Genomic DNA, 26,617 nt, shown 5'->3' with positions numbered 1-26,617 from the left:
CCATGGTCTTTGGTAGAGGCAGCCTGACACTATCAACCAGCTGCCCAGTATCAATGTAGCTGTGAGACCTAATATCGTGACCTTGCTAATCTATTGTTTTTCAGTCTCCTGCCATTACTTCCCACTGGCTGAACCCAATAAAAAGCCAGGAACCAGATTTTTTAAATGAGCAGGAGACCTGAATAGACTTTTTTTCAAAGAAGACACACAGATGGTCAAGAGGCACATGAAAAGATGCTCAGTATCACTAATTATCAGGGAAATGCAAATCAAAGCCACAATGAGCTATCGCCTCACATCTGTCAGAATGGCTATCATCAAGAAGTCTACAAATAACAAATGTTGACAAGGATGTAGAGAAAAGGGAACCTTTGTACACCATTGGTGGGAATATAAATTGATGCAGCCACTATGATAAACAGTATGGAGGTTCCTCAAAAAACTAAAAATAGAACTACAATATGACCCAGCAATTCCACTTCTGGATATACATTTGAAGAAAATGAAAATACTAACTCTAAAAGATACATGCACCCCAACCTACATAACAGCATTATTTACAATAGCCAAGATATGGAAGCAACCTAAGTGTCCATCAACAGATGACTGGATAAGCAAGATGTGGTGTGTGTGTGTGTGTGTGTGTGTGTGTGTGTGTATACACACACACACACACACATATACATATACAAACACACAATTGAATACTACTCAGCCATAAAAAATGAAATTTTTTCCATTTGCAACAACATGGATGAACCTAGAGGGAATTATGCTTAGTGAAATAAATCAGACAGAGAAAGACAAATACTTTATGTTATCACTTATATGTGGAATTTAAAAAGTAAAAGACAAATGAAAATAATCAAACAGAAAAAGACTCACGGATATAGAGAATGAACTAGTGGTTACCAGTAGGGAGGGGCAAGATAGGGGTAGGGGATTAAGAGGTGCAAACTATTATGTATAAGGATACATTGCACAGCACAGGGAAATACAGCCATTATTTTATAACTTTAAATGAAGTATAAGCTACAAAAATATTGAATCACTATGTTGTACACTTGAAACTAATATAATATTGTAAATCAACTATACTTTGATTTAAAAAAAAGAGAAAAGCCAGAAAGCCCAGGTGATGCAGTATATAGAGGTCAATCTGCTGGGGAACAAAGCCAGGTAAAGGATGGAACAAAGATCTGGAGGGTCAACTAGAAGACATTCAGCACATTCATAAGTTCATGTTCAGCGTTGCCTTATCTGTTGGAAGCCCCTATTGCTTGGGGGAAGGGCATCCCCAGCCAGAGAAGAATTATATTTGCTTCCTGATACCTTAAGTTTATCACCGGCTTAGACTCGAGTTCTGCATTAATTTTCAGCTCAAGCATTTCTGATCCAAAAGAACAGTTTAAAGTCTAACCTGAAATCATGTGACAGACAGACCGATAATTATACAATCTAAAAGGAGTCAATTTTTAATTCTACCCAAAGCCCATTTGTGGGCAGAAAATTTTTTTGTTTCTTTATTATGCTAATGGATGGAACTTTTCAACTCTTGCCCTATATATGCAGCACCTTAAGAATCTTGGCTTTGTGCAGGGATCTTGGTTCCTACTATCTGCTTTGCATAAATTAAAGACCTTGTCTCCAGCCCCTGCGTGGGTGGTAAAACCCAAACCCCTATCTTACAAGACTGAAAACCTCTTAACCCACCAGCCAGTCAGATGCTTACTACTCTGACTATAATTTCCACCATGGAGATATAGAGGGAAATATGAGATCAGTTCATGGTATTTTCATCTATGTAAGAAATTAAGCATCACCAGCATTTTATATAAATATTGATACTGGCATATTCATTCAGTTGTATGTCTGATGGTCACAATCAGTCCATAAGATGTACTGAAGGGAGAGGAGGACATCAAAATGTGGAGAGATTGAGACTCTTTTATCCAGCATTGGCACTTTATGACATTTCAGTTTATGTACTATAGGATGTCATCAAGTTTTCTTTTATAAAAATAAGACTTTTAAACAGTAGATTCTTTATAAGGCTTTGTAACAAGATGGTGTATCATTCTATTGTGTTTGCTACAGAATTTGCTGGCTATCTTGTGGCAAAGTATTTAAAATAGTTATTGATTTAAAGATGAACTATGTATTTTTCTTTCATAAGAAGCTTAGTTTCCCAGTTTTCCAGCAAAGAAGAGAAGTTTTGCATGATGACAAGTGGCTGCCAGTAGTTGGCTACCTAGCTGGCTAAAACAAAATTAATGCAGTAATGTGTCTTTACAAGGTACGTACTAACATTTTAGCAAAGTGTGCAAAAGTTACTGATTTTTTGAAGAGCTATTTTATGTAGAGAGCATTTTCAAAATAAATATTTGGGAAATTTTTCAGCATTATGTAATTTTCTTACCAAAAAATAATGTAAGTATATCACTTATAAAAATATTATCATAAATATATACAGAAAAGCCTTGAAACAGAATATTCTATACTGAAAAATATCTTTAAAATTCAAAGGCTTACAGGCTTTTAAACCCATTAAAATATATTTAAATGCAAACGTTTCATAAATTAGCAAGAACAACTGATTTGTATCATGGAAAATGGAAATGAATAACCGAATGTCAACAGAAACCTTGGCATAAATGGTGAGTGGGATTTTTAAAAATGAGAATCATGAAACAGAAGCAGTAGGCAATGAAGCTGTTCTCATAAAAAGGCAGTGGTGGATTGCAGAGAGCAGAAGCTGGGGCCATCACCCTCTGCACTCAGAGATCTAAGAGGTATATTTTCACAGTCGCTATAGCAGTGCAATAGCCAAGTTCTGGGTTAGGTTTGGAGCCACCAGGACAAGCGAAGTCATTCCTGCTTTCATGCAGTTGTAAATAAGTTTGTCGGCACCAGTCTGCACTAACATCTTCAATGCCTACACACCAGCCCACTTACCCATTTGCTGAGTATGGAGGGATATCGCACTCCACACAGCCCGTCAACAGTGAAGCCTGATGGTGCACATCATTAGCCCACTGTGGGGATAAATGGGAGGCCGAAGAGAAGGAAAACCCAACTTCACAGATACTTCTCTCATAATTTTTCAAATGTTTTTCACTTACTTGTATTTATTTCCTATTTTTTTTTTAATCAGGCACCTCTTTTGTTAGCACAAAATACCACTTGGTCTATGATCAAATATTATTTGGAAAATGAAAGGCCCATATGTTTATATAGGTAAATTTTTAAAAAATAAATTCTCTCTTATAGAATATCGGGCTGTTTTCTAAATCCTTGACCAAACATGGTCCTAGAAATAATGAAGTCACCTGTATGAGGTGCTTCTGCTGGGAAAATGTTACTCGGTGCTACATCCCACAGTTGAATTTTTATTAAATTTTATCCCACAGGCTATGCTCTAGTTAGCTCCCACACAAATTTCCTAGCTCTAACTTCATTTTGTTGATTAATGATTCCAACATTCAACTTAATTATCAAATTTGTTGATATGAATCTTAAAAAAAACACATACCGTAGAAAGTCTAAAAATCCTTGGCATCAGTCATACGCTAGAGATTCCCAACCTTTATGGAATGATAATAGCGCCAAATACTGTAAATACGTTGGATTTCCTAACACACAGCCTCTACTCAACCCTCTCCACCATTTAAAAAAATATTTTGTGACACCTATTTATTTTGAAAGGTCGATTTATTTTAAAGTTATGTTTTTAACATTTGATTAATCCTTAAAATAATCAGAGATAAATACAGATATTTAAAAAACAAAAGCCTAAATTAAAGGACAGGTCCGTTTATGTTGTTTTCTTGTGTCAAGTATAGTATAGTACCAGGCTAACTCTATACTGTATTAAACTATGAACGTACTAGTATAACTCTATACTATATGGATACATGGAAGGTCCACATATTAATTAATATAATGCCAGCTACTGAAATAGTGTTTAAAGTATAAAAGGCATAGAAATTCAGACATTTACTTTTTACTCATGTACAGACCAGTCAATGGCCAAAAGGAAACTTGGGACAATGGTATAGTGATTAAGAAAGTGGTTTTTATAGGGGAACATCTGGATTCCAAACCTCAACAATACCATTTAATAACGGTGTAACCATTGGCACGTTACTTAACCATTTGGTGTCACAGATTGGCAGACTAAGGAGACACAACTAAACTTACTGTGAGATCTGGGACCAGAAAAGGACATGAGTAGGGAAACCAGAGAAATTCACAAAGTGAATAGTGCTGTGTCAAGGTTAATTCCCTGCTTTTAATCACTGTACCATGGTCATGAAAATGTAATCATTAGGGGAATCTGGGTAAAGGCTTTATCTGAGAACTCTCTGCACTATTTTAGGAACTCTTCTCTATGTCATAAACTATTTGAAAGGAAGAAGTTTTAAAAAACGAACATTTAAAAGACCTTTTTGTGTAGTGGCATTTTTGTCAGACATTGGCATTACAATCTGGTAGCAACGCTGTGGACATGACACCTAACCTATAACCGTCACTTCTGTCTAGTTATTGGTTAGTTCACAACAAGAGGTCTCAGTTACTCTGGCACTTCCAAGCTTTGCAACTCTTATCCTCAGGCATGGAAAGAGCTTCAGAATATGTGAAGGAAGAGGGGTGAATAGTGGAAAATTTGCAAGGGAAGAAATGATGGCTAACTCCTGTCCTCTCACAACCCCCCAACTAAAAGAGGATACAGAAGACATCCAGTTTCTTTCACAGCAGGAATTAGATTTGAATTTAATCTCATCATCATTATTTGCAACACCAAAACCAAGAAAAAGCCTCTATCTGCCATGGAGATGTGACAGGGAAGGACAAATCTGACTCCACATTAGATCTGTTCCTTTAGCTCTAACCCTGTGCTCTGTTCCCTGTGCTTGGTCATGCTGGTTCTGCACTTTTTGTAAAAGAATGTTGCTTAAAGCCTGAAATACACAGGAGAGCCCATTCTCAAGGCTCTGACCTTTAAGAGTCTAACACTTTTCCACTCATACAGAGTTAAAAAGTTGCAGAACAGAATAAATACTTGGATGGGTTAAGAAAAAAAGAATTCCAACACCAAGAAGTTTGTAACAACCAACCAAAATGCCTCCCCTTTTTAGTATAAAAGGAGCCTGAATTCTGACTTGGGGAAGATGGTTCTCCAGGATGTCCCCCATCTTATGGGTCTGCCAGCTTCCCAAATAAAGTCGTTATTCTTTGCCCACCACTTCGTCTCCCAATTTATTGGCCTGCTGTGCGGTGAGCAGAACGAGTTTGGGCTCAGTAACAGAGACATTTTGAAAAGGTACCCCCGGTTCATAGTTGAAGCTACTTGCCCCAGCTGGTGATCTGTATAGTTCTCTTCTCCTCTCCTTTTATGCCATTTTCCTGGCAGGTCCTGAAGACCTGGGCTCTGGAGTGCTGCCTGAGCAGCTTTGGTGTCACTGTTATGTGGCTTTCAGCAAAGCAATGGAAAAGGAGAGGCAGAAGTAATTGGTTTATCTCACTTTGTGACAGCGAGACTTATCTATTCTCTACTGTTGTCCACATGAGGCTTCTCCAAAATGCATGGCTTTGATGTAAGATTCATCTGGCGGTGAAGTCGAGGCTCTGTGGAGGCTGGAATTTATCAGCACAAAATGAACTGACATGAAAGGGTGAGTAGAGAGAGGAGGGGTGCAGTTAGAATACAAAGGCAGGCTGGGACTTAAGTGCTTCTCTAGACCACTGGGGTTTTTCTTCCTCTTCTGACACCGGAAAATGAAGGAAGTGTGTCCTGCCTAGTCTGTTTCCACTTGGAGGGAAGGATGCTTTCTGACTCCAGGAATTGCGCCGAGATGGGTTATATGGGTCATTATATGTGCCTCAGTTTCCTAATCTAGAAAATGGGGATGGTGGGAAGACATAGGCCTTTTGGGAAGGATAAGTGAGTTCACACCCATAAAGAACTTAAAACACTCAATCAGTATTAGCCGTTGCTGTTCACGGAGAGGGGGCTTTCAAAGTGAAAAGAATGTGGGCTTTGCATTTAGAATATGTGGGTCTGAGTACCAACTTCATCGCTCACTAGTTGAGTGATTTAGGGGAAAGTCTCAGTGGCCTTAACTGTAAAGGGATCGGAGTATCTTACTTCAGATGTGTCAATGAGGTTTGTACGAGAAAAATGACAGATTGCTTCAAAGAAAGTAATCATTATTTTTATTGGCATTAAATCAGTGACTGGCAGGACTTAGTGATGTTTTGAGTGTGGTCACCTCAAAGGTCACACTTGTGCCTGTTGGATGAGAGGTGGCCTTAGACATATCGCAGAAAGCTAGAGAAGGCTCTTATAAATCATCTGGTTTCCTTGTTTCGAACATTTTAAGTATACTGCTGTTGGGCCACATGCCACCCCCAAATTTCACTTAGGTCAAGCTGCTAGGCCAACTTTTTCCCAGTTTCTGAGATTAGGCTCAATCCCAGTGAAGAAGGATGGGCAAGGTGATTGAAGTCATTGTGGATAAAACTAATAGGATTTTGCCACCTGTGTTTCTATACACAAACTCACCATTCTTATTTAGAGACTGTCATCTGACAGCTTTGAAGTGCACCCACAAATGAAAAATGGAATTAGTACCCTGACACTGTGAAGCTAAGATGATAACCTTTCTCATATGATTTTGTGCCAGGGGTCAGCAAACTACAGCTCTGCAGGCCAAATTTGGACCACCTTCTATTTTTGTGAATAAAGATCTCTTGGAACGCCAGCAGCATACTTACTCATTTCTGTACTGCCTACGGCTGCCTTCATGCTACAACATAAGGCCTAAGATATTGACTCTCTGGCATTTTTATAGGAAAGGTTTGCTGACCCTTGACCTTTGCAGTCTCAATCCACCAATTAATGTGGTAGACTATGGCATTAAACACACCCTTTGCTCATATGAGTATCATTTTTAAAATGTGGACACCAGGTTTAGGGAACTTAGTGTAAAAATCAGAATCCTCAATACTTCCTAAAGGATGAATGCCACCTGGTAAATGTTTTTGTCTAACATCAGTGCAATAAAAGCAAAATATGAAATAGTTCAAATATTCCGGTCCATTCTAAGAATCACAATAATGTAATAAAAATAAAATCACTAGTGTTGAAGTATTTTACACTCCTTGCAAAAAAGATACCATAAAGAAGCAGAGAAATAGGTAAATAGGCCATGTGTAGTGTGCTTCAAAGCAAAGCGTCCAATACCAGTAAAGTTATCCTCTCATAATTCTCTTCAATACTGAACGGCAAAAGATAGTGGAAACATACAAGCATAATGGGATGGCATAGACGCTTGGAAACTATCATGTCAGAAAAACAAGGTAGATATTACTTTGATTATTAGCATTCCCTGTCTCAAATTTACACAGAAATTTTAATAAATAATGATTCCAATCATCAATTTATCTACTAAAATGACAGCTAAATGAAACAACGTTAATCTCGTAAAGCTTTCTAAAACTCTACTCAAACCATCAGTGTTAGATAAACTCTGAGTTAGGTGTTCCTCTCTGAATTTGAGAGAACAGAAACATATTTTTAGCTCTAGGAAGGTAATGGTCATTTTTCTATCCTGATCAGGTTGAATCCTGATTTGTGTGACTTGTAGAAAAGCTCCTGGTTGCCACTTTGATTTTTAAAATGCTGCACTGTGTCCCCCAAACCTCTCACTCACATATTAATTTCCCAATAAGTTTGGGACAAAATGGTTGACAGGTTGGGCTCTAGAGTGAGGCAGCCCTGGCGCCACATACAAGATTTTATGCAAGCCGCACTCCCCAAGGCTCAGCTGCTTCATCTGTAAAATGGAAATAATAACAGCACTACCTCATAAGGGTTTTGTGAGGATTAAATGAGATAAAGTAAAAGAAATATGAAAATGAGAAAAAGTATCAGAAAAGTACCTGGACAAAGGTATTGCTTTATACTTTTAACTGTTTGAGCATTATCTTTAGCATCATTTTAATATAGTTAAAATTATAAGTATGGCCATATATGTAGTATGAAAGTCTGGGTGAAATGTTAAGGGATGTGTCTATGTTTGTCAATGCACATGTGTGTGTGTGTGTGTGAGAGAGAGAGAGAGAGAGAGAGAAAGAGAGAGAGAAATCCTCTCTCCAAATAATTTCTTTAATTTTGTTAAATTTTACTGGATTTTTGACTACCTATTGGAATCACCTGGGGAGCTTTAAATATCCCGAGGCCACACACCAGACCAATTTAATCAAAGTCCCTGAGTGTAGGGTCTGAAGCATCAGAATCTTCTAAAGTTCCCAAGTGATCCCAAAGTGAATCCCAAGGTTCAGAACTACTGATCCAAAGTCACCTTTCTCCTGGGAAGTTAGGGGGATGTTGACATTACAACATGGCTCTTAACTGAGATACAAAATGGAATCCAACTTCCCCATCTTCTCACAAATCCCCTAAAAAAAACCCCGCAGATTTCATTATAAAATCCAGCTTTTACTTGTAGATTTCCTATCATTGAATGAGACCACCAGAGTCATGCTAATTTTCTTCTTTATCACTCCTCACTCCTCACATACATTGAAGCTCCAAATTCCATCAACTGGGATCCATCTTGATACCTCATATGCATCTCTCCTGCTCTACTACATCAGCCTCATCTGAGGCTCAGATTATTATCTTCTCAGTCTCAGACTGACACAATTATCTCACAACTGGTCTCCATATCCCTGGTGTGGTCCTCCTCAACTCCTCTGTCTTAGTTTAGGTTCCTCAGTAGCATATCCAGAGACAAGTATCAAAGGGCAAATAGTTTACTGGGTAGGTGAACCCAGGAAACAACAGTAGGGCAGCAGTTTTAATCCAAAGAGGGTGACAATTTAGTCCCCCAGGGATATTTGGCAATTCATGGAGGTATTTTTGGTTGTTACAGTTGAGATGTGGGGGGGGTTCTACTGGACTCTAGTGGATAGAAATCAGGGATTTCTACAATGTGCAGGACACCATCCCACAACACACACACACACACACACACACACACACACACACACACACACACACACTAATAGCAAAGTATTAGCCAGCTTCAAATGCCAATGGTGCCCACGTTGAGAAACCCAGCAGTAGAGAAGTACAGAAGTGAGACAGGGAAGGTTCAGAAGCCAAATAAAGGAACATTATCAAGCTAGTTAGCACTGTGGGCAACCATAGCTCAGTTCTGCTACTTTAGGAGACAGAATAGACCACATGCCTCAGAGTTATCCCACCCGAGGCAGGTGGGAACTAGGGTATTTAAACAACATCCTCTGTAAGTCATCAGTGGCTGCCACAGCAGTGGAACTGTGAGTTGACTAATTATCCCATACTCGTAGTCTGCTGTACACAGGAGCAGAGAAAGAATAAGATTTCATTAATCCGAGAAGGCCATCAGGCAGTTGGCTGGAAGTCTACAGTGGTAAATTCAAAGGTATATGGATGGGACAGTATCTGCTAAACATCCTTCACATATATGGCAGGGGAATCATTCTAGAGTTTAATAATATCATTGTTTCATTGGTTTTCCATCATCTTTAAGATAAAAGCCACATTCCCTAAGATGGTATACAAGACACTTCATGATTGAGCCCCATCCATCCCACTGGACCTGAATCCTCTGTGTCAAACAGAACTGGACTTTCTAGCTGTAGGTGTCACATTGGACTTACCTCTAGAACAGTGATTCTCAACTTGGATGCATGTTGGAATTACCAAGGGTGCTTTAAAGAAATACTTTTCCTGGGGTGCCACCCTAGAGATTCTGATGTAACCGACCTGGGACATGGCCTGGACACTGGATTCTTCACAGCTTCTTTGGGAATTCTAAAGTGCAGTCAAGGTTGAGAAACAATGTGCTAGAATGCTGTTTCCTGGAGACATGACTGTCTCATTCATCTCTGTATTCTCCCCACGAACTTCCACACACTGAATCCCATAATAGATGTACAACTGATGTTTGCTGAATTAATATAATAAAGAGAGTAAGAGAGCCAAGGCTTGTGTGAAGAGGACCATAGCTTAGAATCAACATTGGTTGAGCATCTACTACCATTATTAGCACTTTACATGTTTTAGTACTTTTAATCATTGCAGCAGCCTTGTGTGAAGTAGGTGTTGTTCTGCTTTAGTTTTTCAGAGAGGAAAGTCAGTATTCAGAAAAGTTAAGTTAACTCATTCAAGATCAAAGAGCAGAGCGATAGCCTTAACTCCAAAGACCAGGTCCTTTTCAATGCACGATCCTGTCTCAAACAAGCAATGGGAATTGGGAATCCCATAAGAGTGTGATTCTTTTCCTATTACAAGGATCTGAAAGGGGCTCCCCAGGAGACTCCTGGAAGCATCAGAGAAGCAGCAGGAGGCCCTCGTGGTTCTGCTACCACAGGGCACTCCTAGTGATACTCTACATATTCAAAGGTAGAGATTATACATTGAGCATAAGTGCCATGGTAGGCAATGGAAAATCAGAAACCATCATCTCCAATAGGAGCCAATTCAGCATTACTGAGATGTGACCATAGGATCTTCTTCAGTGAAACCCAAGTATCCTTGTGCAATTGCTTTCTTTTTTAAAAAAATGATCATTCTTTTTTTTTTTTTTAGATTTAAAAAAAATTGAGGTATAGTCAGTTACAATGTGTCAATCTCTGGTGTACAGCACAATGTCCCAGTCAGTGCAATTGCTTTCTTACGGTTTGGGCCATGGCAAGTGCTGGGATGGCCTGGTAAACAAGACAGAGGGCAAATAACTCTATGGCTTCAAGCCTGTGGATCAGAAATAATACAAGTAAAAGCATCACCAACTAGAAATCAATTTCCAATGGCAGATAGGTAGGCTGTAGACAATGCCTAAATAAACAGGTCATGTTTCCTTTTCTGAACATCAACAGTTTTAAAAATAAAAACGTGACGGAGACTATTATGCCTCTAGCTCTTCCCATGCTAGAAAAGATGGTGAGAAAAAAGCTATTAGTCTACAGATGTGCAATTAAACTAGCAAAGGTCTCCATCAGTCTTGAGGTTAACTTTTCCCCATCACATCCTCAAAAGTATTCACATTAATGGATAGGGCTTGAGCAGAATAGTGCAAGACAGAAATATAAACTCTGAGTATAGTCCATGGGTTACAAATTTTCAGCTACTGTTCGATACATTTTGTGGGGAAGGCAAACAACAGAGACAGCAGGCTGCCTTTGGTTTCATAGACTTAAATATTGTGATGTACAAATGGAGACTCTTTGAACAATATAAACACATATTGGCTATTAACTGTAATACTAGAAAACACTGCTGTATCTTTAAAAACAGCAATTTCTCCCCACTCACACTGCTAAGTTTTATTTCTTACAAAGTCTGGGAAACAAAGACTTGACAAGTCTGACAGGGACTCAGAAATGCTACATTTCGTCTCTAAATTTCTGTGCCTCCTAACTTGCTGACAACCTTTTGACAATGTGTGAAGTATCAAATCTGAAATGCATGGTGGAGTTCACAAATGCAACGATGCTCTCAATTTGGCCCACTTTGAGTGGAATCTATCTGTCTGACAGCTGCAAGAACAGCTTGATTTGTATGTGCAATTCAATAATGTGTTTCAGAAAGACGACAAATGCAAACCTTCATATTAGGACACTGTAATGATCTCAAAGAAATGAGAAGTATGTTTTTAAAAAAACATTAATATACGGCCAAGAAAATGGTAACTCTGAGGTCAATGCATAACCACATGTCTCATTTCAGCGTTCATTCGTCCATCAGAAAGTCCTCATGTATAAGGTTAACTGCCACTATGTATTCTGAAATTCAAAGTATTTCAGGCTCAGTAATCAATACATGTTGGGCTCCCTAATCAGGCTTTCAGTGAAGGCCAAACTCTACCCAGGTCTCTAGTTATGTCTATTTATGGTGCCAAAATCAAAAGACAAAAATGCTGTAAACAAGCTTTTGAGTCTCTCCCGGCATAAATGGAACACAGAGGACATTTATCTTAGCAGGTATGAATAAATCCCTCTCCCAACTGTCTCAGGTACGCAAGCCAAAAAGTATTTCGCTTTCCAGTACTAAAATATCTGTTATTAGGGAATCTTTTCTGCATTTTCCTAATCTGTATTTTTAACATGCTCTTTCAGTGAAAGAACATATAGCTGTGAGGTAATAATAGCAATCAACCATAAAGTTAAAAGGAATACTTATGCCAGAAAATCGTTCGTGTCTGACTCCTCAGGAGACAGAGGTTTGAGCCAAAGTTTTGAAAATTAAATTTCATAAGAAGAACGTGAGTATGAATATTAAAAAATCACTTTGTTCATTGGTTACACTATTTAAATGGAAAAATTTCTGTTTCTGGCCCAGGAGATTCTAGAGAAAGGAAAACAGAAGACTCTAGATTGGTCATTTGGGAACACCAAATCTAGGAGGAAAGGAAAATTGGGAATCACAAAAGTACTCAGGAAAAATAAGAGGCTGGGAAGGAAGACAAGATGCGCTTTGGATCCAATGACCAAACTGCGAGTTTTGTAGAGAGGACAGGGCTCCCCTTTCTGAAGGACCCACATCATCTCACTCCTTGTTTACCCTCCCACTCTTGTTCTCCTTCTTATCTGGCAAATCTTTATCTAATCTGATTGGCAGGAAGCCTAGCTCTGTCTTACCACAAATCACTTTGGGCTCTGAGTCCCCTCAGGACCTAAACTTATGAAACTCGTTTTTCTCCTGTCCCCTCATCCCTGGTTGTAACCTCCCTTTCCATACAATGGAGCTGCCCAAATGATTAAGATTGTCAAAGAAGATAAGGAATATCTATTAAAAACCAGGGGGTAGTCTGGGAGCCCTGAACACAACTGCCTCTGTGAACTCCTATCCATGGACATCTGCCCACAGCTTCATCCAGGTCCCATGCTAGATCTGTGAGCCTCACTGGGTACCAGTGGTCTCTCTCTGCGTCTGTACTTGGTACTGAGACAAAGGGTTTCCCCTGTAAAATCTTATTTACTGATTTATTTCTTGATTACTTTTTACTGAAGTGTAACAACACGCACACACTAAGCTGTATAAAGTGTACAAAAATGCACCACTCAAAGGCACTTGATCAATGTATGCACCGTGTGATCACCATCCAGATCAAGATCTAGAACACTTCCAGCGCCTCAGGAGGCTCCCTCGTGCCCCTCCCCTGTCAATAGCCCTTTCCGTCCCCACACCCTACAGCAGGAACCACTATTCTGACTGTCACCACTGGAGCTTATTTTGACCTCTTTTTCTGTCCCTTTTTTAATTGAAGTAGAGTCAATTTACAATGTTTTGTTAATTTCTGGTGTACAGCATAGTGATTCATTTATGTATGTATTCCTTTTCATATTCTTTTTCATTATAGGCCATTACAAGGTATTGGATATAGTTCCCTGTGCTATATAGTAGGACTTTGTTGTTTATCTATTTTATATATAGTAGTGTGTATCTGCAAATCTTGAACTCCCAATTTATCCCTCCCCACATCCTTCCCCTTCTGGTAACTATAAATTTGTTTTCTATGTCTGTGAGTCTGTTTTCTGTGTTGTAAATAGTTCATTTGTGTCATTTTTTTAGATTCAACATATAAGTGATACCATATTGTATTTTTCTTTTTCTTTCTGGCTGACTTCACTTAGTGTGACAGTCTCCAAGTTTGACCTCTTCTTGAGTATCATGAACAGTGTGCACCCTCTGTCTGGCTTCTTTCATTCACCATAAGGTGGAAGAGTTATCCACATAGCTGCATTATATCAGCAGCGCTTTCTTTTTCATTGCTGTGAAGTATTCCATTGTATGAATATGCCCATAATTTATTTTACATTCTACTCTTGATGGATATTTGTGTTGTTCCCAAACTGGTGCTATTATAAATGAAGCTGCTATGGACTTTCTTGGCCACGTTTTTGGGGTTTTTTTTAATAGGCATAAGCACTTATTTATCTTAGGTATATCTTAGGTATATACCTAGGGGTGTGGAATTGCTGGGTCATGGGATAGGGATTTGTTTATGGTTAGTAGACACCCCAGGGCTCCCTTCTGAGAAGTTCAGATGTCCTTTGTGGCAATAGGTTAAATCTCTTTACAAACCTCTGAGTCATTTGACTTCATAATGCTACTGCCAATAGAAAAGACTCAGATAGATATGGAGAAGTCTATTGAGTAGAAGGACAAGTCCACTGAGTAGAAGCCAGGCAAGGATATCATGCATCTTTCTTCCAGAAAGTAAGCCCTGTTTATTGTTCACCAATGGCACACATCTATAGGCTTATCCCCAAGGAGAAAAATTAGAATCTTAAGCACTGGGGATTTTAGCCTCTCCAAATTGTTATCTAATTATGCAGCATACCAAGCCCATAAACAAGTTTCAGCTACTTGTCAGTTCACCAAGACATTTAATTAGCTCTTTCTGTTCTCACTGGCCTATGCCCCCTGGAGACACACAGGTAATAAAATAAATGAATTAAACATTTTAAAAAATATTCACTTGGCAAAATGTGTCATTCAACCTGTAGTTAAGTGAATGGTTATATGTGAGACTGGCCAGCTTATACATATTTAAATTTATCCCCCAAATCAGTTGTCTTGCTGCACTATGGAGTACAGATTTCTCAGACAGCTTACATGGGCCTCAGTTTTACATAATTTTTTAAGGTTTCTGTAATTCTGTGTGAGATTGTGGCAGGAAGGAAGGAAGGAAAAGAAGGAAGGGAAGGAGAGGAGAAGATGGATGGAGGAAGGAACAAAGGATGCATTTTTCATGTAGCAATTTTACACTCACATTCCATTCCAGGTTGCCTCCATCCCCGCCCTCACCACATCGGTGTAATGACCCACATTATCACAAAGGTTAAAATGACTGAGTTTGTCATTTCAGGTATCCCCCATCTTTCGAAAGTTTCCTTTATGGTCACTTTGCTTTTAAGAAATACCTACATTAGCACCTGTTTTTTCTAACCAAAAACAGAATCCCAAGAAAAGTTTCCCTTTTACAAAAAACAGCAAAACATGAAAATAGCATTCAGCCTTTGCTTTGCAAGGAGCCATTAGAGAGACAGCGCGAATCCCAAATAGTGAGAGTGGCACCACCCAGCTCCTTCCCGGGAACTGCACTCAGCATCTCAACATCCAGCTGCCATAGCTTTGACCTGTGTCTGTGAGCACCTGTGCCTTATCTCCCGTTTATTCTGTGCATCCCTTAGCAAGAGTGTCCTAAGGTAATTGCTTCTTTATGCCATTTGGCTTCTGAAAAGTTTCAAAGGAACACTACACTTTCAAATAGCAGGGGGAAACCTGTATAAACTTTATCCTCAGAAATCTCAACAGCTTTTGACAAAATGTGAACATAATCATCTTCCCATGAATTGTAAAAATATTACTAGATGGATATTAGTTATCTCAAGAATAGAAGAAATAGATCAATAGATTAGACAAATACTCAAATGACTTAAATCCTACATATCCACCCCAGGGAAAACTGAAGAAACATTTCAAGGTAGTAGTGGTGTCTATTTTTGTTGGTTCACACTATTCCATAGGTGCAGAAATACAAGAAGCCAATAGAGGTAAGTTGCAAATCATGTAATAAAAAAAGATGTCCCAGAAGCTGTGTCAATTTCACAAGCCAAAGAACAGGAAATATTACAAGCCAGGTGATTAGAGTTGGGTTTGCATAAAGCAGGATACAGGAAAAAATATGTCAAATCCTGGGGCTCAGATATACTTCAGACATCACCCGAGATGAGAAAATTCTCAGCTGAAAGGTGAAATAAGTTGCCTAAAACAACAGGGAGAAGAAAATTTATAAGAATTGAGCAGCTAAAATGACCATTATATATTATACATGATATATTACATGTTAAATATTTCTGCATATACATGTGTGTGTATTCTGCTATACAGGTATATGATTATTCCCAACTTACAAAGTAGGAGACAGTTGACAATGGTTACCTATGAGAACAGGGGGCAGGAGTGGGACGTGTAATATTATTTTAATTTTTTACTTTATACATCTATTTATTTTTGAATTGGTTTTTTAAAATGATCGCTTGAGGACAATAATTATGCACTGTTTTTAAGTTAAAAACTTTTCGAGTCTGAGACAAAGATGCAAAATCTAGACTCCATAAAAGATCATTAAATTTGACTATTAAAAAAATCTTTTGCATGGGAAAATTATCAACAAAAGAAAATTATGCTGCGGGTTTTTGCATCTATATACATCAGAGATATAGGCCTATAATTTTCTTTATTTGTAGTATCTTTTTCTGGCTTTGGTATCAGTGTAATGGTGGCCTCATGGAATGAATTTGGAAGTGTTCCCTCCTCTTCAATTTTGTGGAATAGTTTGAGAAGGGTAGGTATTAGATCTTCTTTACATGTTTGGTGGAATTTCCCTGTGAAGCCATCCAGTCCTGGACTTTTATTTGCTGGGAGTTGTATTACAAATTCAATTCCACTTCTAGTTATCAGTCTGTTCTGAGTGTTTATTTCTTCCTGATTCAGCCTTAAAATGTTGTATATTTCTAGAAATTTGTCCATTTCCCCTAGGTTGTGCAATTTGTTGGCATATAACTGTTCACAGTATTCTCTTATGATTTTTTTGTATCTCTGTGATATTGGTTGTTATTTTTCCTCTTCCATTTCTTATTTTGTTTAGTTGGGTCCTCTCTTGTTTTCCTCTGATGAGCCTGGCTAGAAGTTTATCAATTATGGTTATCTTTTCAAAAAGCCAGCTCTTGGTTTCAGTGACCTTTTTTCTATTGTGCGTGGGCTTTTTTATTTGGTCTCTATTTTAGTTATTTCTTCTCTGATTTTTATTATTTCCCGCCTTCTGTTGACTTTAGGCTTTAGATGGTAAGTTCAGTTGTTTATTTGAGATTTTTCTTGTTTCTTGAGGTAGTCCTATATCAGCACTAACTTTGCTCTTAGATCTTTCGCTGCATCCCACAGATTTTGGAAAGTTGTGATTCCATTTTCACTTGTCTCAAGGTATTTTCTGGATTCCTTTTTGATTTCTTCATTGATCCATTGGGTTTTTTTTAGTGGCATGTGGTTTAGTCTCCACGTGTTTGTGCTTTTCCCATTTTTCTTCCTGTAAGTGATTTCTAGTTTCATACCAGTGTGGTCTGAAAAAAATGCTTAAGATAATTTCTATTCTCATAAATATTTTGAGACTTGTTTTGTGGACTAGCGTGTGATCTATCCTTATCCTGGAGAACATTTCACGCACACTTGAAAAGAATGTGAATTCTGTCAGTTTGGGATAGAATGTCCTGTAGATAGCTATTAAATCCAATTGGTATATTGTGTCATTAAGACCACTGTTCCTTTGTTGATTTTCTGGCTGAATGATTTGTCCATTGATGTAAGTGGGGTATTAAAGTCCCCTACTATTATCATATTATTGTTAACAAGGTAAATATTTTAAGGCAATATTTTAAAAAAATATTTTAGTTTCCTAAGACTGCAGTTCTTCAGCTGTGACACAAACCCACTTTGTGTGCAGCATCCACCTGGTGGGCTGTTCCATGTCACCTTTGTGGGACTTGGTGGGCAAGGAAAAGTGGCACAAACATGAAGCTCATACTTCTCATTGTGCTGTGAGTAATAAAGATCTATCTCTGACTCAGGGATTTCACATCTTCTGATTGCATCCATGAAGTCCATGCTCACTTGTCAGCTTGCTTGTAGGGTAAAAATTATTGATCCTTTGCAATTCTTGACAAGGAGAAGGCCAAAAAAGAATAGATCATTTAAACATTTGGGGCTCCAAGAGAAGTAAAAGCTTAGGTTAACTCCAAAGGTAGAGTGCAAGAATGGAAATAGCTTGAGATAAAGACAGAGAAGGGGATTGAGGCTGGAGTTTAAAGGAGTCTTACATGCCATGCAAAGGATTTGAACTTTGGTCCGTAGGCTTCATGCAGCCAGTGGAATATTTTAATCAAAAATACAACAGTTTCACATTTGTTTATTAGAAAGATGACAGTGACAAAGTGAGGGGTTGACAGAAGTCAGGAGGAACCATTAGAAGGTTGTTTAAATTCTAATAAAAATAATAATTAATAAAGTACAAATACATATTGGTCCCTGAGTGCCAGCGTGCTCTGCTTCCCAGCTAGTATTACAGTCTTTATTCCTGTGAGAAAAGAAATTAATATCTGTATTTTATACATGAGGGAAGTGAATTGTAGAGAATTAAATTAATTTACTCAAGTAAATGGCAGAAATGAGATTGAGACTTGAGCTATCTGACTCCATATCCCAAGTTGTCAATCCCCATCTGAATACTGTTTTGAGTAAATATATTCAACTACTCCCACTTAAATTCCTATGATCTTCTGCCCAATATGGACTATAAGCTCTTCATATCACATTGAATGTTTACTTCTACCTACATTTACCCTGTAATTTCTAGCTGTCTTTGGCCATACTACCTTCCAAATAAATTTGCCATAGTTTTTTTATCTCCTACAAATACATTACCTTGTCACTGAACAGGTTAAAATCCCCAAAGCATGACTCTTGTTGAAACTGAATCAAACCCTCTAGATCTATTTTTATAACGTTATTGGCCTTCCCAGTGTGGGAAAACTTTCTAATTGGGTATCAGTGTAAAATTTAATGAGCCTGCTGTTTATTCTCTCTTCCAGGCGATTAGTGAAGACTTAAAATAAAATTTCCTCTCTTTTTGTGCCATCATGTGTTACAAATTAATGTAATCTTCAGAATGCTAGGAGATTCTATTTTTATTAAGAAACGTAACTAGAAAATGCTAATTAGGCATCCCTGTAAAAGATTACCAAACCTAATATATATTGATTATTTCATATGGATTATTCTATTAATAAATGATATCAATCACCCTTACATAATCTGAAATTCCTAATGTAATATATATGAAAATTGAGAAATAATTTCCAATTCAGTTCATTTTCTGTCAACTCATTATGATTTATTACTTTTCATATAAGAGGAGCTTCCATGATACAGAAAAACATATTTTAATAAGAAACAAAATGAGGGGAAGGAGAATTAGATAGAGATACATAAATCTTCATGGAAGAAAATATCAAATAAACTATTTTATAAATATATGACTCCATTTTATACTTCACGGTTGGGAAGTTCATTCGAGAAACTGGACTATTTGATGTTGGCAGATATTTTCTCCTCTTCTATAACAGCTTTATTTAGCTACAACTCACATACCATACAATTCACCCCCTTTAAAGTGTACAATTCAATAGTTTTTAGTACATTCACAGAGTTGTGCAAACACCTCCATAATTTTATCACTTCAGAAAGAAACCCCACAACCCCTTCAGTCCTAGGTAACCACTAACTACTCTCTGCCTGTATAGATTTGCCTATTCTTGACATTTTACATGAATGGAATCATATAATACGTGATCTTTTATGACTGGGTTTTTTCATTTAGCATAATGTTTTCAAGGTTCATCCATGTTGTAGCATGTATCACTATTTCATTTCTTTTTGTGGTCAAATAATATTCCATTGAATGATGTGCCACATTTTGTTCAGCCATTCATCAGTTGATAGACAATTGGATAGTTTTCACTTCTTGGCTATTATGAATAATAGTACTATGAACAGTTATGTACAAATTTTTGTGTGGATGTGTTTTCATTTCTCTTTGGTGTATATATAGGAGTGGAATGGCTGAGTTAAATGGCAACTCTGTACTTAACTTTATGAGGAATGACTACACTGTTTTCCATAGTGGCTGCAGCATGTTTCATTCCCACCAGCAGTTAAATATTATAACTTTCCACACCTGTGCCAACACTTGTTGTTATCTGACTTTTTATATTACACTCAACCTAGTGGGTGTGAAGTAGTATCTAATTGTGGTTTTGATTTCCATTTCCCTGATGACCACTGATGTTGAGCTTCTATTCATGTTTGTTGTTGGCCATTTTTATACCGTCATTGGAGAAATGTCTATTCAGAACCACTGCCTATTTTTAATTATTTTTTTGTCTTTTCATCATTGAGTTGTAAGTTCTTTATATATTCTAGATATAAGTCATTTATTAGACATGTGATTTGCAAATATTCTCTTCCATTTTGTGGGTTGTCTTTTGATATTCTTGATAGTGTTCTTTGAAGCACAAAAGTTTCTAACTTCAATGATGTCTAATTTATCTTATTTTGTTGCTTGTGCTTTTGGTATCATATCCAAGAATTCATTGCCAAATCCAAGATCACAAAGACTTACTTCTGTGTTTTCTTCTAAGAATTTTATAGTTTTTGCTCTTACATTTAGGTCTTTGGCCCATTTAATTTTTATATATGGTAGGGGTCCAACTTCATTCTGTTACATGTAGCATCCTTGTCAAAAATCACTATACCTACATATTTATTTTTAAAGTAACCTACCTATACTTATTTCTCTTTTTTGTCCATTAAATTTTCTTTCACCTTACTTCTGGTAACATTACTCCTATTATTTTCTCTCTTTCTTTGCTTGTGGCTCTTTAAGGGAGGGAGGCACAATCATGATACATAATTTATCCCTAGCCAATCAAAACATTTCATTTCTTTAACCACAATGATTGGTTCAGGGATAAGCCTGTGACTCAAATGATGCCAAGAATCCCAGTCAGAGTCAATCCCTGGACTTAGTGGGGCTATGGAAAAAATCTTTTCCTTTGGATTTGAATCTAGGATGATGAAGACCTGGAGTTTTTGACTGCCATCTTTTTGCCACAAGGACAAACAATTATAGAGCCAAGGGACAGAGAGAAAGTAAGTTCTAATGATTTCATTTGGATCCCTGGGTCAGTTTTTTCCTGGTGCTAATTATCTGGACTTCAGTTAGATGATTAACAAGTTTCTTCTTAGGCTTAAGCCACTTTGAGTCAGGTTCCCATCTCTCACAAAGAAAGAATCCTAACTGATACATAAGCCAAGTGGCCTTTTAAATGAAGAAAGGAAAGATGTTTTGTCCATCTCTTCTTCTCTAAGAAAAGCCAGGGGGAAATTTCAGGGGCTTCATATGTCCCTTAATGGAGAGAATATAGACAGGGACCACATATATTCAGAATAACCATGATCTAAGCTCCTTATACGAAATCAGATTAATGGTCCTTCAAATTAAAGAATGAAATTTTGGTTTTCAATGCCAGGTAGTATTTGGGTGTCTAGCAGAGTGTCTACCACATGATAGGCTCTAGATAAAGGTAATGAATGAGTGAATTAATTAAAAAAGTGTTTTCTCTCTTTGTAACTTCTTGGCACGAATGTATTAATCCCATCCAGTTCTTCCCAGGACCATGACCCGGTGTATGGCTCCACAGCATTTATCTTCTACTTTTGGTTGTATTAGTCAATTATTGCTGCATAACAAACAACCATATTCATGAGTTGGCTGAGTTTGGATGTCCTAGGTTGGCTTCTAACAGGCTGTTCTGCTTCAAGATGTGGGCCCAGCCAGGCTTCTCTTACTGTGGGCTGGGCTCTGTTCTGCTCAGTGTCTCTCATCCTTCAGCCCAGGCTGAAAAGGTAGCGACTTCCCGAGGGACATTCTTCTCATGGTGACAGCAGATACACAAGCATGCGTGCCCAACCTCCAAGTATGCTTAAAAACTTTGCTTGCATCATGTCTACTAACATCTCATTGGCCAAAGTAAGTCACATGACTGAACACATCAGTGAAATAGGAAAATGTGTTCCTCTGGTGGAGGTGGGGAAAGGGGGAGTATATTTTGAACAATAATTCTACTACAGTATTGAGAACCACATTCATGTCAAGAGTTAGAAAATTCTTTCTATTGAAAAAAAACCCACTTTTGATTACACTAAGTCAAATTACTTCATTCATGTACTAATTCCTTTAAAAATAATTTATTGAACATCTATTAATGCTGTGTGTGTATGTGAAATGGGAAGGCTGAAAGGATTTCTCAGAATAAATCTACAGCTATATTGAGAGGTTGACTTTTTTCTCAAGGACAGCTCCAACATATCCTGTACCACCCTCTCCTGGACAATGATTCAGCATCCTGATGACCCTCAAGGAGGAATACAAGGAAAGCAGGGGAAAACATGGAAGGGATGACAACACGCTTTGTTTCGCCATCATTATACATTTGAATTATCCCAGTGTTGATAAAGCACGACCTAAATTCTCAAACTAAGCCCTCATTGTGTTCAGTTGTGCTGCCAACATAATCCAGCGTGGCTCCTTTGTGTCCCACAATAAAGGCTTCCACAAAACCACCCTCTTTCAAGGGGAAGCTGCAAGAGCAGATGCGTGCTCTGGGATGGCTTCCAGGAGTTGACAGTGCTGAACTGGCAGCATCTCCTGCCACCACCAGGAGAGGTCCACCTATAAAGATGCAGTCATCTGTACCCCGACATTTTAACTACTGTTCATGTCTACTGGAGCACAGAGGTTTGGCTCTTCCACTTAGCAACTTGTCTTACAAATCTCTCCTTCGCCATGAAGACTGTGGTCTCCAAATTCTGTGCCACTCAGTACATGCTGAATTTGCCTTATACCTGCTCGCAAAGGCCAATTGTTAAAATGTCAGGAATTGAGAGCTATTAAAGCATACCTTATATTAGAAATTAAGTTATATAAACTTGCAATTAAATTATTTTAAAAGCAAAGGTAATTACTCAAAACTCATCACTTTCTAATTATTTAGTGCATTATATGATCATGCCCTTGAGATCAATTACATCTACTGTTGTATATGTTGGAAATACCATATATGTATATATTGTCTATGTTGGAAATACCGTATAATGGTGTGCTACAACACCTGTCTCTGCCCAATTTTGCATTCAATGACACTACATCAGTAGCTTAAAACCTGCCATTGGGGAAGTATTTACACCATGAGAATCAACAAATGCTACCAATCAGAACTAGAGAATTGTTCAATGTTTGCAAGTGCATAACTAAAGATCTCCATTATCTACTTTATTAAATAAATAAAGGCATACTTTACAAATATTAACTCCTTTTAATCTTCAGAGCAATCCTATGAAATTGTTGACCCTATTCTACTGAGGCACAGACAGGTTAAGTGACTTGCTTAAGCTCACATACCTACTGGGTGGCATTTTGGTTCCAGGCTCCACATACTCCATTGTCATGTGTGCAGTCTTTCCTTTTCTGAAAATAAAGTACATTTTAGGGAACACTCTACCTTCCCCCAGAATTAGAGCTTGAGTTGCTGTCACCATCTCCAACCTCCTTAATAGGCTCACCCCTCGTCCCAGGCCCATTCTGGTAGCTGGTCTCAACCTACAGAGTTCAAGGCCGGATCCAGGGGTGGCCACCTGGGTTACCATGTGCAGTGTAACTCCCCCACCACCTCCCTCATCCCCTTCTCACCCTGTGGTGCTGGTCAAGGGTAGAGTTTGCTAACATTGCTACTTTCTGTTACTTACACTTACTAGCATTATGATCTGTAAAAATATTTTAAAACTGTTGGAGTCTTAGTTTCTCCATCCAGAAATTGGGGCTGGTAACATATATATTTAAAAACTTTGCTCTGTATCAAGGAAATGTCAGTTGAATTTGAATGAGCACTCACTCACCTCCACACCTGCTCCCCTCTTTAGCTTGGGCTCCAGGGGTCCATCCCACTGACTTCATCCTGCCTGGAATGCTTTCTCGAGTTGTCAGGAAAGTGATGGAAGCCTGCTTCTAAGAAGGATTTCTTGGAGAGTCATAATTCCTTCTAAGATGCAGGAATTGCTGGATGGGTCTGCGTGATCAACAGGAAGCTTGGCTTCCAGCAGGAATTCAACCCATTTGGGCCGCTTCATTGAGGCCCCTGGGGCTTAGACACTATGGAAATGCACTTACTGATTTTCACTTATTTTAGCTCTTTGAGTTCCTGACTGGCTCAGTCCTCACCTCTCCAAGTTCCTTCTGCTGCAAATCAGCCTTTTCTTTCCTCTTAGTGACAAAAACTGCCTGTGGGTCTTTCTAAGCTGCAGTGCCCCTTTTTTTTCACTGTGGGTTTTTAACCTCTGATTCAGTGCGCCCTCTCCCACTGGCCACATACACAACGACTCCCTTGTGCTCTGCTCAGTTCAAACGTCTTAGCTCAGAAAAACATCTCAGAACAGCTGGAATTAGCAACTCAGCCCGAACTCAGTCAAACAGATCAGGACGCACACCCCTCCTTCCTCTACAGCACAAGTCAGCAAACCTTCTCTGCAAATGCAGGGAGTATCTATTTCACGCTCTGCAAGCCATATAGTCTCTGTAGTGACTATCCCACTCTGCTGCTGTAGTCGGAAAACCGCCACAGACAATACATAAACAAATGGGCGTGGCTGGCGGCCAACAAAACTGTCCGGATACTAAAACTGGAATTACATATGATGGCCACCTGCCACAAATATCATTCTTCTTTTTTTTTTTTTAACATTTTTTATTGAGTTATAGTCAATTCTTTTGATTTATTTGAGCCATCAAAAATACAAAACCATTCTTAGCTTATGGGTTATACAAACCTGGGTCAGATTTGCCCCTGGGGCTGTAGCTTGCTGACCCCTGCTCTGAAGGAAATCTCCTGTGGAAACAGAGTCTGGGGGTTTCATAGCACCTTCCCCGGGTACCAGGCATTGAAATTTAAGGCCTGTGCCTGAGCCAACCTCTCCAGGTGTACTTAATCATTGGCTAGAGTCAGTTTGGGGCAAGTACCTCTTAATGGCCCTTTGAAGTGTTTGAAAGGCAGAGCAGTTATTTCTACCAGACTTAACCAGTTAATTATTCTTAAAAGAAAGTTTAGGTAACTGGTTGGTCACTGCCAAGCCGTGGTCTTAGAATCCATTCCTTAGACGTGAAGGCTGAGACAGAGTTTAGGAGGTATGTGGTTTATGGAGGGAGAGCTCTCACGAGGAAGGGAATGATGGAGGCCGGCTAGGGCAAGGCGGAAGGAAAAGACAGTGAGGGCTTGCCTGCAGACTAGCTTCAATCTGATCCGATGGGGAGCTGCAGAGCATAAACAGCACCACAGAGTGATGCACTCAAGGTGCATAACTAGCGCCTTGAGGCAAAGGGACTGGCCTTTTGTGCCCCTACACCAATCAGTCATTGGTCGTGGACCCCTGGGCTGGAGAGGGCCAGCTTAACTCCCAGGTGATGCAGCTGCCATTCAGTTGAGAACAAATCTTCAGAGAAAGGGGAAGCCGCGAGCTGTAGGGGTCAACGCTCACCACAGCTGGGGGATGGGAGCCCTAGCCCAGCAAAAGGGGTCTGGCTGGGGCACCTACAGCATTCCGGCACTTCCAGCGCCAAGAACGCATGCGTTGCCTTTCCATCCTGGCTCCTTCCTCACCACAGATGCCCTCCTGAAGTCCGCACTGAGTCTCCCAGGAATGAGACTGGATGGGGCTGGATGAAGTGCTATACTTCCCACAGTTCCGAGAGTTGCTGGCTACCTCAACAGTGGGACGACCTCTCTTATTCTGAAGTAGGTGGCTCATAAGCCAAGGGGAGGGAAATTCGTTTTCCATTTCAGCTGCCACTCTCCCCTCTCCCGCCCACTTTTAGAAGATGCCATCTTGCCTGACCTCCCGCTCCATCCGTTGTTCCCTCCAGCCTTTCCTGGGAGCTGTTTCTAGCCCCTCAGCCTGATGTCTCTGTTAGGTTCCCCCATAGTGCTTTTTGTGGATGAGTGGCTCTTCTGTTGATCCTCTTATTGGGGACATACTTAGTGATTCTCTTGGGAGTTGTAAATAGTTCAGCCACAATGAATAACAGATGCTGAAATTTTCATTGTAAGCAGCAAATTAGTGGAGGCGCCATAGAGGGTTTCAAAACCTTGAGGACATAATAATTGATTTAGAATCACAGCCAAATCTAATTTTTCTAACTTTTGCTAAGTGCAACCTCACAACCCTAATAGTTTTATCTTAAGAAAATCTTGTCATGCATGTAAAAGCAAATTAGAAGTACAGAACACAATCCCTAACCCAACCCTGGGGGAAGCCCAATGACTGTCCTCTCCTCAAGCCTAGGGGCAGTTTGAACATCCCTAGAATGTGAATGCTACAAATCTGTGCCTTAGCCCCTAGTGCAACAGTTACAGGAAATGTTTACAAGATACTGACAAACCTATGTTTGTTTTGCTGTAGAATTTCTCTAAACATGCACCAAGAGATGTTTACAGAACTTATAAGAAAAGAGAATAAAAGCCTTTTGACTGGTTTTCCCTTCTGCCCTCTCATCCTCCCCACCTCTGCACTTGCAGCCACAAAGGGCCTCTCAGAGTACAAAACTAGTCACGCCACATGTCTATTTAGAATCATTGAGTGGCTTCCCATGCCTCTTAAAATGAAGGCCAGTATCTGCTCCCATAAATCCCAAGGCGCCATCAAGTTCAGCCCAATGCTCCTTTTTGGTTTTATCTCTTGCTTCTCTTCTCACTCTACACTCCAGCTACACTGACTATAAATGAGACACAGGGCCTTTGCACATGCTTCATACTGCTTGGGATACATTAGCCGCCATGTTTCTCCTGATTATTGTTTACTCATCTTTTGGACATCAGATCAAATATCATGTCTATTAGG

Source organism: Camelus dromedarius, chromosome X, assembly GCF_036321535.1.
Source record: "Camelus dromedarius isolate mCamDro1 chromosome X, mCamDro1.pat, whole genome shotgun sequence".
NCBI classification, from domain to species: domain Eukaryota; kingdom Metazoa; phylum Chordata; class Mammalia; order Artiodactyla; family Camelidae; genus Camelus; species Camelus dromedarius.
The sequence above is the reverse complement of the archived record's forward strand: the minus strand, read 5'-3'. Positions refer to the sequence as shown.